The 18663-nt window shown below is 40.6% G+C and overlaps 1 protein-coding gene and 1 pseudogene across 3 annotated transcripts in view; one reads left to right on the top strand and one right to left on the bottom strand.

Moving 5' to 3' along the window:
• PDS5B (PDS5 cohesin associated factor B) overlaps positions 1-18663 on the top strand; it is a 189151-nt gene that overhangs the window by 20218 nt on the left and 150270 nt on the right. The gene's annotated exons all lie outside the window — the stretch shown is intronic.
• LOC113902325 lies at positions 6707-8094 on the bottom strand (annotated as a pseudogene).

Genomic DNA, 18663 nt, shown 5'->3' with positions numbered 1-18663 from the left:
TTGCTCCTTGGCAGGTGGAATCTTCCCAGACCAGGGCTTGAACCTGTGTCGCCTGCATTGGCAGGTGAATACTTCTGAGCCTCCAGGCCACCAGCCTCAAGTACTTCATTTTTTAACTATTTACATTTATCTATTGAGATTATTGTGACCGTGCTTTCCATTAAGTCTTTGAACAAATTTATTGCAGCTTAAAGTCTTTGCTTGTTAATCCTTTCCTCTAAATTGTTTCATGTTTTTTAAAATTTATTGCTTTTTTCCCATTCTTGACAGTAGGTCACATTTCCCTGCTACATTTCATGTCTAGAAAGTTTTGATTGTAGAGTGGACACTGTGGATGATTTATCTCCAAATTCTCTTTTCTTCTGATGAGTGTAATTAACTAACTGCTTGATCACCTTGAGCTTGTGCAGGCTTGGTCTTATACTTTCAGATGGGTCTGTAGAGCACCTGAGATGTTTTTAAGCCCTGATGACTTGGCCAGGTTCCTGTCTCCTCTGCAGTGTGAGCAGCTGAGATTGCTGCTCAAAGGCTCTTTTAGCTTTCCTCTTGTTTCCATTGGGCTCCTTAGAGTCTTCTGTGAGCATACTCAACTCAGGGGTCAGTGAGGAATTGGAAGGCGTTTGTATTAGTTTTTGAGGTTTCTGCTTCTGTGACTCACTCATTTTCTGAATTCGCCCTCTAAATTTTTAACCACTCTGTGGCCATGACATGAATAAGCCTGCAGCTTTTTGCTTGAGTTCTAGTAGTCTTGTGCCATTGTAGATGGGGAGTACCCTCAGGGAAAAAGCTGTGTAACTTTGAACCTCTTCCAATGTACTTCCCTTCTTTCAGTGGTCAAATTTCCAATTTCTTCCTACTCTTGGTGCTTTCTTCTGCCTTCAAATCATTTTTAAAAGTATTTTACCCAGAATTTTTTTAATAATTGTTTTATGAGGAAGGGTTAATGAGTTGATAAAAGCTGTTAGAATTCTTCAGACTCATTTTCATTCATTTCACCTGGCCTGAAGCACAGTTGCTGACTTAACACACACCTTGTTTTAGGCCTGTGTTTTTAGAATAAGATAGAGACTCACAGTATTATTACATCATGTATTTGAATTAAGTAGGTAGTTATTTAATGAAAAGCCTGGAGCTGAACAGTGTTTGCAAAAACTTGTGAAAGGGACAGCCATATTTCTTCTGCTGTTTCTTTTCCGCTTTCTTAGCACCAGCCTCTGATAGATAGCAGTGGAACCCGGGACTAGGTACTATTGGAAGAAAACGTGGTTTTCAGGTGTGTTTGACTTTTACTTCTCTTGGTATTTATAAAAAAAAAGTACTGAAATGTGTTGACCTCTTTGCCCAAGGGACTCTCAAGAGTCTTCTCCAGCACCACAGTTGAAAAGCATCAATTCTTCTGGCCTAGCCTTCTTTATGGTCCAGCTCTCACATTTGTATATGATTACTGAAAAAACTGTGGCTTTGACTATACAGGCCTTTGTTGGAAAACTGATGCCTCTGCTTTTTAATATGTATCTAGGTTTGTCATAGCTTTTCTTCCAGGGAGCAAGTTTCTTTTAATTTCATGGCTGCAGTCACCATCCGCAGTGATTTTGGAACCCAAGAAAATAAAATCTGTCACTGTTTCCACTTTTCCCCCATCTATTTGCCATGGAGGGGTGCGACCGGATGCCATGATTTTCTTCTTTTGAATGTTTCCCACTTGTAGGAACTGGTTATATACACTAAATCTGATGCTGGGCTTGATGTCAGCAGGGCTGGTAAGTGGGAACTGAACACGGACATGGAGTGATGGAGAGTAAGGTTAACCTGGAACTACAAAGAATTTTCGGAACTTATAGAAATGAGTTGAAACCTGTGAGCCCAGACTTGAACCTTCATGGCTCTCACTGCCTCCACACCTGTAACCTTGATGATGTAGGTATCCTGCAGTAGGTGTGATACACCTAACTGTGCAGATGCACAAAGGCCTGCCTCAGTATTACTTGGCAAAGCAGAGATGGGGATCTGACAGAAGCTAGGAAAACTGTAGGCCGGTTGCCGCCCTGTGCCCATGAAGGTGAGCCAGAGATCCTTGACAATGTGTGAGGGCTGCCATAACCCCTGAACTTTAGCATTCCAAACCTGGTGGCTGCTTTTCTTTTGTCTTCTGTATCTCGTGGGGATTGATTTTTTTTTTTTTTTTTTAAGCCAATTCTATATTGTCAGGGTATATTGTCACCCTGCTTTTTTAACTTACATGCAGAATACATCATGTGAAGTGCTGGGCTGGATGATGTACGAGCTGAAATCAAGATTGCCGGGAGAAATATCAATAACCTCAGATATGCAGATGACACCATCCTTATGGCAGAAAGTGAAGAGGAACTAAAAAGCCTCTTGATGAAAGGGAAAGAGGAGAGTGAAAAAGTTGGCTTAAAGCTCAGCATTCAGAAAACTAAGATCATGGCATCTGGTCCCATCACTTGATGGCAAATAGATGGGGAAACAGTGGAAACAGTGACAAGACTATTTCTTTGGGCTCCAAAATCACTGCAGATGGTGACTACAGCCATGAAATTAAAAGGAAGAAAAGTTACGACCAACCTAGGCAGCATATTAAAACGCACAGACATTAATTACTTTGCCAACAAAGGTCCATCTAGTCAAAATAATGGTTTTTTCAATAGTCATGTATGATTGTGAGAGTTGGACTATAAAGAAAGCTGAGCGCCAAAGAATTGATGCTTTTGAACTGTGGTGTTGGAGAAGACTCTTGAGAGTCCCTTCAACTGCAAGGAGATCCAACCAGTCCATCCTAAAGGAGATCAGTCCTGAATATTCATTGGAAGGACTGATGCTGAAGCTGAAACTCCCAACACGTTGGGCACCTGATGCAAAGAACTGACTCACTGGAGAAGACCCTGATGCTGGGAAAGATAGATGGCAGGAGGAAAAGGGGTCAACAGGGCGAGATGGCTGGATTGCATCACCGACTCGATGGATGTGAGTTTGAGCAAGCTCTGGGAGTTGGTGATGGACAGGGAGGCCTGGCATGCTGTAGTCCCTGGGGTTGCAGAGTCGAACACGACTGAGCAATGAACTGAACTGAACCAAACCCAGAACTGTGAAAAATGTATTTGGAAAAATATAATTGCTACCCAGCAAGTTAAAAAGCCATCACAGACCATCCTTTGTCACCGTGGCACCAATGCACACCTCTTTTCATCGTATTTATCTTACAGATAAAGACAGTTGTGAAACTATACTTCTGGTGAACTAACTCAACTATCCTTTGTTCATCTGATAACATACAAATCCTCTCTTTAAGAGAGAATACAAAATCTCTTTATCCATAGGTGGGTTAATTTCCTTTCTACCTGTGTCACATTTTCTACTTAACTTCCTGTAACTCAGATACCAAGATATGATATGTGATTAGGTACTATCAGATGATTATCAAAAGGGAGATAAATCGGTTAATATAAATAGAAATATTTTGTATCATAAGAAGAATACTCATTAGAATTTTCATTTCTACAACTAGTCATGTTGTAGTAGTTGCTGTCTATAATTACTTTCGGCTGTCACTCCGTATTCCCTCTCTTGGCAGTATCTCAGCTCATGGTGGTTTCTTGCCTGATGGGGTGACCTGACTCTTCATTCCTTAAGGGTCTGGGTCATTAGCAGTCCTGCCTGATTGTTTCCATTGACTTTAATCACAGTACATGGAAATACTAAGTGGCCTCCCAGAGAAACTCCTGCATTCCAGACATACTTTCTGGGAGCCCCTCTTGTGTAGTAGGCACTAGACTTCCCCTTGATTGTGAGGTCAGTCACCCTAATCGGTTCTGTAACCCCTTCTTTGTTTGTTGATTCATTGGCATGAATAACCCAAAGTGGCTGGGTGGCAGTCTTAACTTCCAGTTTAATGGAATCATTTCTGCATTCTTTGGTGGAAACTAAAATCTAACAAAGGAACAGTATGGCCATAGATGCATATAGGTGGCTAAGTGATATGGTGTGTTATGTGTGTCGGTGAATTGGGAAGCAAAGTGAATTAGTTTAGAGTGACAGTTAATACAAATTAATATAGGCACATATCATAATACTTGGGGAGTTAATCAGGATACCCTGTACTAAATATTTATTTTGAAAGAAGTGTAAATATATTCAAAATGTGCATTATTTTTTTCTTTTTTACTTTTCACTATCCAGTATTTAATAATGGACTGGTGGTTGGTAACAGTTGAGTTTTGAATCTAGATCTGATATACTTTTTAGATTTTTTTACTTGTTTGTTTACCTCTAGGGTGAGACTTACATTTACTATTTTGAGCTTTTATAAATTAAAGAATACAGAACAATGAACATAAATGACTTCATTTATTTTCACAACTGAAAATAGTATAGTAGCATTGTGTGTCATATCTACTCTGAAACTAGAAATTATAATAATGCAGTGATTAGGAGGGTGAGCCTAGAGTCAGACTACCTGGCTTTAAATTTCATCCCTCAGTTCAGTTCAGCCGCTCAGTCACATCCGACGCTTTGCGACCCCATGAATCGCAGCACATCAGGCCTCCCTGTCCATCACCAACTCCCGGAGTTTACCCAAACTCATGTCCATTGAGTCGGTGATGCCATCCAACCATCTCATCCTCTGTCGTCCCCTTCTCCTCCCACTTTTAATCTTTCCCAGCATCAGGGTCTTTTCCAGTGAGTCAGTTCTCTGCATCAGGTGGCCAAAGTATTGGAGTTTCAGCTTCAACATCAGTCCTTCCAATGAACACCCAGGACTGATCTCCTTTAGGATGGACTAGTTGGATCTCCTTGTAGTCCAAGGGACTCTCAAGAGTCTTCTCCAACACCACAGTTCAAAAGCATCAATTCTTCAGCACTCAGCTTTCTTTATAGTCCAACTTTCACATCCATACATGACTTCTGGGAAAACCATAGCTTTGACTAGACAGACCTTTGTTGGCAGAGTAATATCTCTGCTTTTGAATATGCTGTCTAGGTTGGTCGTAACTTTCCTTCCAAGGGGTAAGCGTCTTTTAATTTCATGGCTATAGTCACGCTTATCCTAAGTTTCAGTTAACTATTGCTCTGTAGCAATCCCCCCACCCCCATGTCAGTGGCTTAAAATGAGTGTGTGTGATTACTCATCAGAGTGCGTGTTATTACTCATAAATCTGTAGGTCACATGGATGGTTCCGATCATCTGGGCTAGATTTGGCTCATTTCAGCTGAGTTGATGTCACCTAGGATAGAGAGGAAACAAGTAGACCTCACCCTGGGAACTGACACAACATCTTTTCTGCCACGTTCTGTTGGTTCAAGTCAAGTTGTGAGGCCAGACGACATTCAGGATATGGGGAAATCAGCTCTACCTCTTGGTGGGGGGAGCTGCATTATCACATTGCCAGGAGTTGGATCTAGGAGGGGTGGAGAATTGGAGCCATTTTATAGTCATTTTACCATACAACACAACCATGCACAAGTCTCTTCATCTCTTCGAATCTGTTTGCTAACCTGTAAAAATGGCTAGGAGAGTAATGATTCTTTTTGAGACTATTTTGAAGATCAGATAAAATAGTCTGTGTGAAGTGTCTTTGGTTGTGTCTTGATGTCTGCCAATATGTGCTCAGTATATGTTTATTATTATTGTTTGGTAGTAAGTGAAAGTAAAAGTTGCTCAGTCGTGTCCGACTTCTTGCAACCCCCATGGACTGAATCCTGGCAGGCTCCTCTGTCCGTGGAGTTCTCCAGGCAAGAATACTGGAGTGGGTAGCTGTTCCCTTCTCCAGTGGATCTTCCCAATCCAGGGACTGAACCCAGGTCTCCCACATTGCAGTTAGATTCTTTACTATCTGAACCACCAAGCAAGTCATGGAAGGTAATAATTGGGTGTGTGGTATTTATGACTTAAAATACTTAACAATAATCCTATGATGCTATCATTATTTCCTTCTTATGGCTGAGGAGACAGACCGAATTGCTTAAGTTACCAATATGCGAAAGCTTGTGGTAGACCCAACATTTGAACCAACATTTTTTTTGTTTTCACCCTGAAAGCCTAGTACTTGACTTTGAGAGCCACTACAGTGGTAAAACATGTGGCCTCTGGAGCTTTGTTAGTCCTTGTCCCACACCTTATGGGCCTTTTAGCCTTGGGCAAATTACTTAACCTCTTTATGCCTCACTTTCTAGGAAAGGAGATTTCATACCTTGGTCACATGGTTGCTGGTGAGGATTAAATGAATTAATAGATGTTAACTGTTTAGAACTAGCTCAGGCTAGGTAGGTATGAAGTATGTTGTTATTCCTTTTCCTCTTTATTATTACACGCTGCTGTGTTTAGGCTGAAACTGTAAAAACTTTTCAGTTGAAAAGATTAAATGAGACTGAAATTATCACCCTTTTCTTTTTAGAGCCATCTAATTTTTTCATGAAGTAGTATTGACCTTTATGGTTAGTTTCTTAATACACTAATTATGGATTTTACTAATGTGAATTGGTTTTATAGGGATGGTTCAATTTGAGGAAAAACTATTCCACAGTATTTTGTCTCCCCCCTACCCTTTCCATTCGGAGCTTTTCTTGCACAGTGTCATTCATTTCTATGGTTTCTATTCAACGTTGGTTACCCTCAAATCAACATCTGAAGTTTGACCTTACTCCTGATTTTCATTCCTTAATTAGTTTTTCTTTTCTCTCCATTAGTTATTAAAATTAATTTTTTTCCTCACGTTGTCTCCTCTCCTGTATGTTTATTGCTTCCGGTTTAGTGTAGCTCCTCCTATTTGTTGTTGTTTCTTTTCTTTTTTTAACATCTGACCTTATTGTTACTCTGAGAACATCTTAGTTTTGTTTTTCTTTTCACTTGAATATATATTTATTTTAGAATGCGGCAGTAACAGTATGATAATAAACATGTACCATTACAAACTTGTACCAAGAAGCACACAATCTTTAAAGTGTGTTGTTTTTCACAAGTAATTTAAATATGGCATTATTATTTCGCACTAGAGTCAAAGATGACAGTTAGGTTCTTCAGCTTTGGAGCATTTAGTAACATTGAAATGATTGTCTAGTCAGGCAGAGGCAAGAAATTCAAATGCAGTTTTTTTCTCTTCTGCTGGTTCCTTTGCAGTAAGATCCATCTTCTCACGTGAGAAATCATTAATAGGGAGACCTTCAACAACCTTCTAGGTCTTATCCTTGATTGTAACAGGGAACGAGTAAAGGAGATCATCAGGAATACCATAGGAGTTGCCATCAGAGATAATGCCCATGGACACAAACTCTCCCTCTGGGGTTCCAAACCAGATGTATCTGACGTGGTCACAGATGGCTTTTGCAGCTAATGTGGCACTGGGCAGTTTCTGCGCCTTGATGACAGCAGCATCATGCTACTGCACGGCCCTGATGAATTCTCCCTTGAGCCAGCTGTCATCTTTCAGAGCTTCATAAACACCAACTTCCACTCCTTGCAGTTTTACCTTGGCATGGTTGACATCTGGATACTGAGTTGAGGAATGGTTTCCCCAGATGATGGCATTCTTTACATCATCAGAAGTCACTCCAAGTTTAAGAGCAGTCTGAGCTTTAGCTCGGTTGTGATCCAAACGAGTCAAGCAACTGAAGTTGTCCTTCGGGATGGATGGCGCTGACTTAGAGATAATCAGGCAGTTAGTATTGGCTGGGTTTCCCACCACCATAGCCTTAACTGACTTCTTGGCATATTTGTCCAAGGCTGCACCCTGGCATTTGAAGATTTTCATATTTGCTTTGAGTAAATCTTTCCACTCCATGCCATCCCTTCTTGGCATGGAGCCCATAAGAGTGGCCACATCCAGGTCTTTGAAGGCAATCTCTTCTTTGTTGTGATGACATCTTTCAGGAGGGGCAGGGCACAGTCTTGCAGCTCCATCAGGACACCCATTATGGGAGTGATAGCCAACAGCCGAGAATGATAAGCCATTCTTTACTGAAGACAGATCCATTTCCAATACTGTACAACAGTGAATATGCAATTTGAACAGCTCCTCCAGTCACAAGGACTCGGATTGGTTCAGACATGATTGGGAAGGGCATGGAGACTTCTGCACCTGCCAAATGAGCCTCAGGCAGTCGGGTCACCTCTGTCCTGGAACCAACTCACATCTTAGTTTTGACTGGCCTCAGAGGTGGAAGCTCTTGGAGAGGACAGCCTCCCTCTCTTGGTAGTCTCTTTCTGGCATTTTTCTTTGGCCTCCTCCATTTTCTTGGCCACAAGTTTAGCATATTCTGCAGTCAGCCTTTATTTTTCTTGGTACACTGTTCCCTCAGGGTAATATACTGATGTTTGTGTTGCAGAACATGTGAAATACAGACACTGACTCTTGTGTGCCTTGGCCCTAAGTTTCGGACCCTGTTTGTTTGGGGGCTTTCTCACAGCGTGCTTGAGAGCATTATGGTCTTTAGAGAGATTGAAAAGTTTGGTAATTCTAGCAGTTTGGGAGTTCTGTTTTGGTTCCCAGTTGTTGAGCCACAGCAGTATCAGTGCCTGCAGGAATATTCCTTTTCTACCTTTAAAAAAAAACGACAAATTGAAAACACTTAGATGGGTGTCCACAGTGTAACCCTGAACATGTTTGCACTTTCTTTCCGGTCTTCTTGGTCTTTGCAGGACTGCCCATTAGTAGCAGGTGGACATGGCCATAGGTGAAAAAACGTGGAAACCTGTTTGTCGTTCCCACCACTGACTTGCCACAGAACTAAGCCTTGCATTCTTCCCCCAGAGCACTAGCAGCAACTTCTGTGACTACACGTGTCTCATAAAGTACAAAGTTCACTCTCATCGTCTTCAATGAGCTTCTGGCATCTAATGTCTGGGAAGGAGATCTTCAGTTTCATCCTGAAGCTGCTCACCACCTCCGAGGTGCCACAGAAAAGAGCTCATTATTTTTTCTTAAATTAATATCGTAGCCTCTGAGTCAATCTCTTAACTCCATTCCTACCTTTTTCAGTCTGTCCTCCAGGAACTGTCGAAATAGTTTATGTAAAACACATTTGATCATTTTATTCCCTTGGTTAGAATGTTAACTTCACCTTGCTTACAAGAAAAAATAAATTGAAGGACTTTCCTGGTGGTCCAGTTAAGGATCTCCTGGTACACGGGACATGGGTTCAATCCCTGGTCACAGATCCTACATGCCACGGGGCAACTAAACCCTTGTGCCACAATTAGAGAAGTCCTTGCAACAACAAAGACCCAGCAAGGCCAAAATAAATAAATGCAAGTTAAAAACAATGAAGTTGAGCGTTCATGGCTCTTGGTGAATCTGTCTCTGTTTCCCTCTGCAGCAGAATGTTTAGTTACTTCACAACAGAATTGCTGAGTTCTGGCTGTGTGAAATTATCCAGGACTGTCATATTCTCTTGCATGTCTGTGCATCTGCACATGCTTTTAATTTCACCTGCAGTCCTCTTCTGGTTTGCTCTGTGGGCAACTTTGTGCATCATTTTCAAAATTTAGCTCAAGTGAAATTTTTCAGAGGTTTCCTTATTCCAGGTGTACACTTTCAGACTTCTCTTCTTTGCTTGTATGATTTATTATCACTTTCATCCCACTGGTGTTGTAAACGTCTTTGTTTAGGTATAGTTCATACCATACAGTTCACTAATTTAATGTGTGCAGCTCAGTGGTTTAGTATATTTACAGAATTGTGCATTTGCTACTGCAGTCAATTTAGAACATTTCATTACCCCTCAAAGAAACCCAACACCTCTTACCCAGTACCCCCTAACATCTCATTCCCCTTTCCCTTCCCCACTTCAACCATTAATCTGCTTTCTGTCTCTGTAGATCTCCCTATTCAGTACATTTCATATTAGTGGAATCTTTTAATATTTGATTCTTTGTAATCGTGTCTTTAGCTTGATGTTGTCAAAGTTCACAATTTTGAAGTATATATCATACTTCATTTTTGTTATTGCCAAGTACTCCATTATATGGGTAGACTGTATTTTATCCATTGATTAATTGATGGGCATCTGGGTTGTTGCCATTTTATCTATTATTGAGTAATACTGTAATAAGCATTCATGTATAAGTTTATATACCGACATGTTTTTATTTCTCGAGTATATACCTAGGAATGGAATTGCTGGATCAGATACTAACTCCATTTAACTGTTAGAGGAAATCTCAAAGCTGTTACACCATTTTGCATTCTTGCTATCAGTGTATGAAGATTTTAATTCTTTACATCCTTGCCCACACTTGTTATTGTCTGTTTTTTAAAAAAAATTATTTATTTTTGATTGAATGATAATTGTTTATAGCCATTCTAGTGGCTGTGAGCAGGTATCTCATTGTGGTTTTGATTTGCATTTCCTCTTAATGACGTGGAGCAATCCAGTATCTTCTTTGGAAAGCTATTCAGTTCCTGTGTCCATTTTACAGTTGAGTTTTAGTAGTTTTTTTAATGTATTCTAGATACAAGCCCCTTTAGCAGATATATATGATTTATATATATTCTGTTGGTATTCGTTTCAGTTTTTTGATGTTACCCTTTGAAACACGAAAGTTTTATTCTTTTTTTTTTTTGGTTATAAATCTCCACTTATCCTTGTTGTATTCAGAGTTGAGCCCAGTCTCTCTCTTCTCTTGCTATTGTCTTGACATATAAAGAGATCCAGAAATAAGCTCTCATGGTATAAAAATTATTTTGAGAAGAAAACATTTGAGTTCCTGAGATTTCTTTATCTGCCTAAAAGTGGAGCTTCCTTGAAGAACTCAATTGTAAATCCCCTTCCTGGGGCAGAATTCCAGAAAAACATCTGCTTTATTGACTGTGCTAAAGCCTTTGAAATGTGTGGGTCACGACAAACTGTGGAAAATTCTTAAAGGGATGGGATACCAGACCACCTTACCTGTCTCTTGAGAAATCTGTACGCAGGTCAAAAAGCAATGGTTAGAATTGGACACGAAACAACGACCTGGTTCCAAATTGAGAAAGGAGTACGTCAAGGCTGTATATTGTCACCTTGCTTATTTAACTTAATATACTGAGTACATCGTGTGAAATGCTGGATTGGATGAAGCACAAGCTGGAATCAAGACTTCCGGGAGAAAAATCAATAACCTCAGATATGCAGATGACACCACCCTTATGGCAGAAAGCAAAGAAGAACTAAAGAGCCTCTTGATGAAGGTGAAAGAGAAGAGTGAAGAAGCTGGCTTAAAACTCAACTTTCAGAAAATGAAGATCATGATATCCGGTTCCTTCACTTCATGCCAAATAGATGGGAAACAATGGAAACAGTGACAGACTTTATTTTTGGGCTTCAAAATCACTGCAGATGGTGACTGCAGCCATGAAATTAAAAGATACTTGTTCATTGGAAGAAAGGCTATGACAAACCTAGACAGCATATTAAAAAGTAGAGACATTACTGACAAAGGTCTATCTAGTCAAAGCTATACTTTTTCCAGTCAGTTCAGTCACTCAGTTGTATCCAGCTCTTTTGTGACCCCATGAATCGCAGCATGCCGGGCCTCCCTGTCATCACCAACTCCCAGAGTTCATTCAGACTCACGTCCATCGAGTCAGTGATGCCATCCACCCATCTCATCCTCTGTCGTCCCCTTCTCCTCCTGCCCCCAATCCCTCCCAGCATCAGGATCTTTTCCATTGAGTCAACTCTTTGCATGAGGTGGCCAAAGTACTGCAGTTTCAGCTTTAGCATCATTCCTTCCAAAGAAACCCCAGGGCTGATCTCCTTCAGAATGGACTGGTTGGATCTCCTTGCAGTCCAAGGGACTCTCAAGAGTCTTCTCCAACACCACAGTTCAAAAGCATCAATTCTTCGGCGCTCAGCCTTCTTCACAGTCCAACTCTCACATCCACACACGACCACTGGAAAAACCATGGCCTTAACTAGACGGACCTTTGTTGGCAAAGTAATGTCTCTGCTTTTGAATATGCTATCTAGATTGGTCATAACTTTCCTTCCAAGGAGTAAGCGTCTTTTAATTTCATGGCTGCAGTCACCATCTGCAGTGATTTTGGAGCCCCCAAAATAAAGTCTGACTCTGTTTCCACTGTTTCCCCATCTGTTTCCCATGAAGTGATGGGACCAGATGCCATGATCTTCGTTTTCTGAATGTTGAGCTTTAAGCCAACTTTTTCACTCTCCACTTTCACTTTCATCAAGAGGCTTTTGAGTTCCTCTGCACTTTCTGCCATAAGGGTGGTGTCATCTGCATATCTGAGGTTATTGATATTTCTCCTGGCAATCTTGATTCCAGCTTGTGCTTCTTCCAGCCCAGCGTTTCTCATGATGTACTCTGCATGTAAGTTAAATAAGCAGGGTGACAATATACAGCCTTGACGTACTCCTTTTCCTACTTGGAACCAGTCTGTTGTTCTATGTCCAGTTCTAACTGTTACTTCCTGACCTGCATATAGGTTTCTCAAGAGGCATGTCAGTAGTCGTATATGAATGTGAGAGTTGGACCATAAAGAAGACTGAGCACTTAAGAATTTATGCTTTTGAACTGTGGTGTTGGAGAAAATTCTTGAGAGTCCCTTGAACTGCAAGAAGATCAAACCAGTCCATCCTAAAGGAAATCAGTCCTGAATATTCATCGAAAGGACTGATGCTGAAGCACCAGTCCTTTTGCCACCTGATGTGAAGAACTGACTCATTGGAAAAGACCCTGATGCTGGGAGGGATTGGGGGCAGTAGGAGAAGGGGACGACAGAGGATGAGATGGCTGGATGGCATCACTTACTTGATGGTCATGAGTTTGAGCAAACTCCGGGAGTTGGTGATGGACAGGGAGGCCTGGCATGCTGCAGTCCATGGGGTGCAAAGAGTTGGACACAACTGAGAGACTGAACTGAACTGGAGCAGTCAACGTAGGGAAGGTTGACTCTTACCCCTGGAGATGAGGTCTCCACAGCTACTATCCCAAAACTGAATCTCCCTTCTGGTCTTGTCAGGGCCCATTAATCTTTTCAAAAAGTCATTTATTTTCCTATCAGTGCCCTTCCCCTATTAAGATGTTACATAAGCCCCACCCAGATTTTAAACATCCCCTTGAGTCACATTCTTCTGTGAACTCCTATACATACATGAGTATTATCTGTCCTTTTTCTTGCTAATCTTTTGTATGGGAGAAGAAAAATCTGTTTTCTCTCTCCATTCTAAATTAATTGGCTGGGACCCTACAAATAAGACTAATGAAAGAACAATGAATTTTTTAGAGAAGTGACAAGGAGAAGGAAAAGGACATTGAGTTTCTAAGGGTTGGCAAATTGTGGGAAGTTAATATTGGAGAATTACTGCAATATAAGGGCTAATTACTAAAGTTAACATGTTTTAAAAATTGAGATATAATTGACATATAACATTAGTTTTAGGTGTACAACTTAGTTATTTGATGTTTGTATATATTGTGAAATGATCACACTAGTTAACATCCATCACCACACAGTTATACTTTATTTTTTTCTAAGATTTACTCTTTTAGCCAATGTCAAGTGTGCAGTGCAGTATTTAGTCACCATGCTGCATTTGCATCCCCATAACTTATTTTATAACTAGAAGTTTGTACTTTTTCACCATATTCACCCATTTTGCCAGCCTCACCTTCTAGCTCCGGCAAACCACCAATCTAATTTGTTCCCTATGTCTATGAATTGTGTTTTGTTTTGTTTAGATTCCTCATGTAAGTGGGATCATACAGTATTTGTCTTTCTCTCTCTGAGTTATTTCACTTAGCGTAATACCCTCAAGCTCCATCCGTGTAGTTGAAATGACAAGATTTCCTTCTTTAATTTGATGGCTAAATAACACTCCACTGGAATTAAGTTTGAAATTAAATTGCAGCTTTGTCAAGTTACAAATGGTATGACCTTGTTGGGCTTATGGACCTGTTGCTTCTATTAATCCTTTCTAAGCATGAACCTACTCATACATCTCATGGTTCCTGGAAAGATGCGTACATTAAAGTAATTTATGTAGTTCTTGGCAGATAGGTGTGCAGTGAATGCTAGTTTTATTCTTTCATTTACTGTGTTAAATAAGGTAATTTGTCAACCTAGGAGTAGACTTTTGTTTTCAGAATACTGTATTCATAATGTACTTACCTGAAGCCAAACACTTCCCTAGTAGTTACATCTTGAGTTCTAGAAATATGTCAAGATGCTAAGCATGAATTGGCAATTACTTTTTCTTTAAAAAAAATTTTTTTTTAAATATTTTAAAAACACAAATGGAGATAATGCTGTGTATATTGTTTTGCGTTTCCAACTTGATGTATTTTGGTCTTTGGTCTGAGTTAGCTCATAAATTGGATCATCAGTTTTAGTTTTGTACAATTATATCCAAAACTGCTTAACTTTTCTGTTGTAGGACATGTAGGTAATTTTCACTACTTTTCTGTTAAACCCATGTCTACATGTAAATACAAAAGAATGTAGTTCATGCTGCTCTTGCTTAATATCTTGGGGTTGAAACTGGCATGTGGAGGAGAAAGAGTCAAGGAAATGGGATAGAATTAGAGTCAAGAGAGTAATACAATCATACCAAAAGCCTTCGGGATTACTATTTATTTTCCCAAGGTAGTAAACCCTCTTTTCTTCTGGTTGAATATAGTTGGACTGGGAAGTTTTGTTCTTTGACACTTTACGAATCCAAATAGTTATTGTGAGCATTTGTATCTTGCACTTGTTTAAATGGAAATGCTCTGGTGTTTTGTAACTAAGTTTAATTATTTGCTCTTTAATTCTGAATTACTGTTATATTAAGGAATTTCTCTTCCTGATTTACTCTGAGAGATATATAAATCAGTAGTAGTGAACAGTTTTAATTTAGATGATCTTGTGTTTTTTTTGTTTCTTTTGCCTGTCTATATAATTCATCCATTTATAGATCTGATTTATATAGAGATATATAAATCAGTAGTAGTGAACAGTTTTAATTTAGATGATCTAGTGTTTTTTTTGTTTCTTTTGCCTGTCTATATAATTCATCCATTTATAAATGTTGACAGTATTTGCAGAGAGAACTCATCTGCAAGAGAGAGATTGCACTCTAGTGAGAAGTGAAACCATGTGCATGTTTCTTATTTGTCTCATCTAAAACAAATTCCTGAGCTGTGGTTGAACCACCTCTGAATCAGTACTCCTGGCTGGTGGCTTAGATGGTAAAGCGTCTGCCTGCAATGAGGGAGACCCGGGTTTGATCCCTGGGTTGGGAAGATCTCCTGGAGAAGGAAACGGCAACCCACTCCAGTACTCTCGCCTGGAGAATCCCATGAACAGAGGAGCCTGGTAGGCTACAGTTCATGGGGTTGCAAAGAGTCGGACATGACTGAGCAACTTCACTTTCACTCATCAGCTTAAGTCACAAGCCTTACCAGCTTGTGACTGGTGATAGAAGCAAGGTCTGATGCTATAAAGAACAATATTGCATAGGAACCTGGAGTGTTAGGTCCATGAATCAAGGCAAATTGGGGTTGGTCAGACAGGAGATGGCAAGAGTGAAAGTCAACATTCTAGGAAACTGTGAACTAAAATGGACTGGAATGGGTGAATTTAACTCAGATGACCATGGTATCTACTACTGTGGGCAGGAATCCCTTAGAAGAAATGGAGTAGCAATCATGATCAACAAGAGAGTCCGAAATGCAGTACCTGGATGCAGTCTCAAAAACGACAGAATGATCTCTGTTTGTTCCAAAGGCAAACCATTCAGTATCACAGTAATCCAAGTCTATGCCCCAACCAGTAATGCTGAAGAAGCTGAAATAGAACGGTTCTATGAAGACCTACAAGACCTTTTAGAACTATCACCCAAAAAAGATGTCCTTTTCATTATAGGGGATTGGAATGCAAAAGTAGGAAGTCAAGAAACACCTGGAGTAACAGGCAAATTTGGCCTTGGAGTATGGAATGAGGCAGGGCAAAAATTAGCAGACTTTTGCCAAGAGAACGTACTGGTCATAGCAAACACCCTCTTGCAACAACACAAGAGAAGACTCTACACATGGACATCACCAGATGGTCAACACCAAAATCAGATTGATTATATTCTTTGCAGCCAAAGATGGAGAAGCTCTATACGATCAGCAAAAGCAAGACCAGGAGCTGACTGTGGCTCAGATCATGAACTCCTTATTGCCAAATTAAGACTTAAATTGAAGAAAGTAGGGAAAATCACTAGACCATTCAGGTATGACCTAAATCAAATCCCTTATGATTATACACTGGAAGTGAGAAATAGATTTAAGGGACTAGATCTGATAGAGTGCCTGATGAACTATGGACGGAGGTTTGTAACATTGCACGGGACACAGGGATCAAGACCATCCCCATGGAAAAGAAATGCAAAAAAGCAAAATGGCTGTCTGAGGAGGCCTTACAAATAGCTGTGAAAAGAAGAGAAGCGAAAAGCAAAGGAGAAGAGGAAAGATATAAGCATCTGAATGCAGAGTTCCAAAGAATAGCAAGGAGAGATAAGAAAGCCTTCCTCAGTGATCAATGCAAAGACATAGAGGAAAACAACAGAACGGGAAAGACTAGAGATCTCTTCAAGAAAATTAGAGATACCAAGGGAACATTTTATGCAAAGATGGGCTCAATAAAGGACAGAAATGGTAGGGACCTAATAGAAGCAGAAGATATCAAGAAGAGGTGGCAAGAATACACAGAAGAACTGTACAAAAAAGAGCTTCACGACCCAGATAATCACAATGGTGTGATCACTCACCTAGAGACAGACATCCTGGAATTCATGAAGTCAAGTGGGTCTTAGAAAACATCACTATGAACAAAGCTAGTGGAGGTGATGGAATTCCAGTTGAGCTATTTCAAATCCTAATAGATGATGCTGTGAAAGTGCCACATTCAATATGCCTGCAAATTTGGAAAACTCAGCAGTGGCCACAGGACTGGAAAAGGTCCGTTTTCATTCCAATCCCAAAGAAAGGCAGTGCCAAAGAATGCTCAAACTGCCACACAATTGCACTCATCTCACATGCTAGTAAAGTAATGCTCAAAATTCTCCAAGCCAGGCTTCAACAGTACGTGAACCATGAACTTCCAGATGTTCAAGCTGGTTTTAGAAAAGGCAGAGGAACCAGAGATCAAATTGCCAACGTCCGCTGGATCATGGAAAAAGCAAGAGAGTTCCAGAAAAACATCTATTTCTGCTTTATTGACTATGCCAAAGCCTTTGACTGTGTGGATCACAATAAACTGTGGAAAATTCTGAAAGAGATGGGAATCCCAGACCACCTGATCTGCCTCTTGAGAAACCTGTATGCAGGTCAGGAAGCAGCAGTTAGAGCTAGACATGGAAAAACAGACTGGTTCCAAATAGGAAAAGGAATACGTCAAGGCTATATATTGTCCCCCTGCTTATTTAACTTACATGCAGAGTACATCATGAGAAATGCTGGGCTGGAAGAAGCACGAGCTGGAATCAAGATTTCTGGGAGAAATATCAATAACCTCAGATATGCAGATGACACCACCCTAATGGCAGAAAGTGCAGAGGAACTCAAAAGCCTCTTGATGAAAGTGAAAGTGGAGAGTGAAAAAGTTGGCTTAAAGCTCAACATTCAGAAAATGAAAATCATGGCATCTGGTCCCATCACTTCATGGGAAATAGATGGGGAAATAGTGGAACCAATGTCAGACTTTATTTTTTGGGGCTCCAAAAATCACTGCAGATAGTAATTGCAGCCATGAAATTAAAAGACGCTTACTCCTTGGAAGTAATGACCAACCTAGATAACATATTGAAAAGCAGAGATATTACTTTGCCAACATAGGTCCATCTAGTCAAGGTTATGGTTTTTCCAGTGGTCATGTGTGGATGTGAGAGTTGGACTGTGAAGAAAGCTGAGTGTCGAAGAATTGATGCTTGTGAACTGTGGTGTTGGAGAAGATTCTTGAGAGTCCTTTGGACTGCAAGGAGATCCATCCAGTCCATCCTAAAGGAGATCAGTCCTGGGTGTTCATTGGAAGGACTGATGCTGAGGCTGAAACTCCAATCCTTTGGTCACCTCATGCTAAGAGTTAACTCATTGGAAAAGACCCTGATGCTGGGAGGGATTGGGGGCAGGAGGAGAAGGGGACGACAGAGGATGAGATGGGTGGATGGCATCACCGACTCGATGGACGTGAGTCTGAGTGAGCTCCGGGAGTTGGTGATGGGCAGGGAGGACTGGCGTGCTGCGATTCATGGGGTCGCAAAGAGTCAGACAGGACTGAGCGACTGAACTGAACTATCAGCTTAAATCTGTTGTACTGTAAATCGTTTATTTACTCTCCAGAGAGGTGGAGTTATTTCAGATTATCTTGGCCAGTTGGGGTCTATTTAATTGAGGTGGATGCTAAAGCTCCAGTTCTGTGGCCACCTGATGCAAAGAGCCTACTTATTAGAAAAGACCCTGATGCTGGGAAAGATGGAAGGCGGGAGGAGAAGGGGATGACAGAGGATGGGATGGTTGGATGGCATCACTGACTCGATGGACATGAGTTTGAGCAAGCTCTGAAAATTGGTGATGGACAGGGAGGCCTGGCATGCTGCAGTCCATGGGGTCACAAAAAGTTGGACATGACTGAATGATTAAACAGCAACAGAAATGACTACTACCTTGAATTCATTGCAGCTTCA

The sequence above is a fragment of the Bos indicus x Bos taurus genome, chromosome 12 (assembly GCF_003369695.1).
Source record: "Bos indicus x Bos taurus breed Angus x Brahman F1 hybrid chromosome 12, Bos_hybrid_MaternalHap_v2.0, whole genome shotgun sequence".
Taxonomy (NCBI): Eukaryota; Metazoa; Chordata; class Mammalia; order Artiodactyla; family Bovidae; genus Bos; species Bos indicus x Bos taurus.
The sequence above is the reverse complement of the archived record's forward strand: the minus strand, read 5'-3'. Positions and strand labels throughout refer to the sequence as shown.